We start from the raw sequence: 2,209 nt of genomic DNA, 5'->3' as shown, positions 1-2,209 counted from the left end.
TTCCCAAGATAATCGGGCGAGGTTTATGATGACTAGTGTGATTTAGAGTTTGAAAGTGAAAAGTGTTTGACCAATAGTTGACTTTTGGGTAAACAGACCTTTTTCGGGAATTCATTAATTTCGAGAGGTCCGGATGGTCGTTTGTGACTTGGTAGGGTGTTCGGTTCGGTTCCCAAGGCACTTGAGAGCATATTGGGCTATTGGTTGGAAAGTTAGTCTTTGGCCTTAGCTGTTGATCCGGTCAAATCGACCTCCGTTGGGAATTCTGATACCACAAGTGAGTCTGTAGCGTATTTTCATGTGTGTGTGCATGGTTGGTCTGTATAATTGATGTCTCGAGTGATTGTCGGATTTCGGGGTTGAACTTGTGAAAAAAGAAATTTTTCTGGTGTCTGGTGTCCGCTGTAGCGATACCAGGCCCGCCATAGCGGAACCGCTATAGCGGGGTCTTGGCCGCTATAATGGGTAAGAGATGTTTGGGTTGGGGCGCTACAGCGGACGGATATCTGCCGAAGCGGAAGCGTTGTAGCGGACTCGTGACCGCTGCAGCAGGATTACGAGATTTTAGAATCATTAAAGGGTAGGATAAAACCCTTAAACCCCTATTATTTCATTCATCACTTTCCAAGCATATTTGGGCAAAAATTGAGGAGCTCTTGGCTAATTCTTCATTGTGGTTAGTCTCTTAACTGAGTATTCACTGATTTAATCTTCCTAAGCTTGAATCCATGCTAGAAATCCATTAGAATCAAGGTGAGAAAATGGGTTTTGATGATAACTTCGTGAAATGAGTTCTAATCTTTCTAAATGGAAATTGTTGATGGGTTTGACTAATCTAATCATAGAATCTGGTGATTTCATAGCTAATAGGCTTGAATCTTCCATTTGTGCTACTGCAAAAGGACAAAAACGCTCTCTTCTCTCTCATCAATTTTGACCTATTGACCTAAATTTCATACTAGCTGTCGTCCATCATGGCCACCATGTCCGGTGGATAGCCCCCTCTTGGGGCTGCTCCACCCATCACAGATCCAAATAATCCAAATCCTATTTTGCCTACCACTTCTAACCCTAGCATACCATCTACTTCCAACCCACAAACCCATAAGCAATATACCACTGCTACAGACACAAACCTAAACCCTGGAAATTTGCCTACTTCATATGTTAACTTATTGAAACCCAACCTAGGAGCAAATACACCTATACCAGCAATACCCATAAAGCCAGTTAAACACATAGATGGAGAGCCGTATGTTGAATGGAGTGCGCGAGAAATAAATCATCTGATTATGAAATAAAATCTGCAATATACAGTACTGGGGAAGTCTTCGTATGATATCATTAACATAAGGGCCCTTAGAATTGCTACTCCTGAACAATGTGGAATTAAAGGTAAGTGCGAAATTGGCCTTATTGAAGACAAACACATTTTGATGTGATTTTCATTATTGGAATATTACATCAAAATACTTTCTACCCTTGCTTATTACATTTCAATGGATAATAGATATTGTCAAATGAAACCTATGATTTGGAACCCATGGTTCAAACCAAATGAAGAAACATCCGTGGCTCTGGACTGGATAAGTATCCCTAAGCTGCCATCAATTTTTTTTTTTTTTTTTTTGCTAAAGAGGTTGTCTTCTCCTTAGCATCTGCAGTTGGAAAACCATTAGTAGTTGATCTTGCTACTGCTTATAAAAAAGGCCAAGTTCTGCAAAGGTAAATGTGGAGATTGACTTAATGGAAGCACATCCACGTAGGATACACATTTCAGAAAGGGATGAAGAAACAGGAAAGATCATGGAAAAATAGGTACCAATTAAGTATGATTTTCTTCCTAAATATTGCAAGCATTGTAAACTACAAGATCACTCTGAGATAGAGTTTAGGGCTTCACATCCAGATTTAGAAAAGCAATATAGGGAGTCAATGAGGCAAGACAATAAAAAGGAAGACAATACAATAAGAATTTCCCAAAGAAAATCAGAAATAATTATGGGGGGAAGACAAGAGGTTACAATCAGGAAAAGCAGGAGTGGATGCAGAGGAGAAAGAACAAATACATCAAGGATACTCGTGGTGTCATCTTAGGAGAAATAAAGGAAGGGGAAGAATTACAAGAAGTCAATAATATGATACAAACTCATAATGCTTTTGAGTTTCTGACAACTGAAGAGAAGGAGTGCAAGATGAGGAACCTGTC

The sequence above is a fragment of the Lycium barbarum genome, chromosome 6, assembly GCF_019175385.1.
Source record: "Lycium barbarum isolate Lr01 chromosome 6, ASM1917538v2, whole genome shotgun sequence".
NCBI classification, from domain to species: domain Eukaryota; kingdom Viridiplantae; phylum Streptophyta; class Magnoliopsida; order Solanales; family Solanaceae; genus Lycium; species Lycium barbarum.
This window is presented reverse-complemented; position numbering follows the sequence as displayed.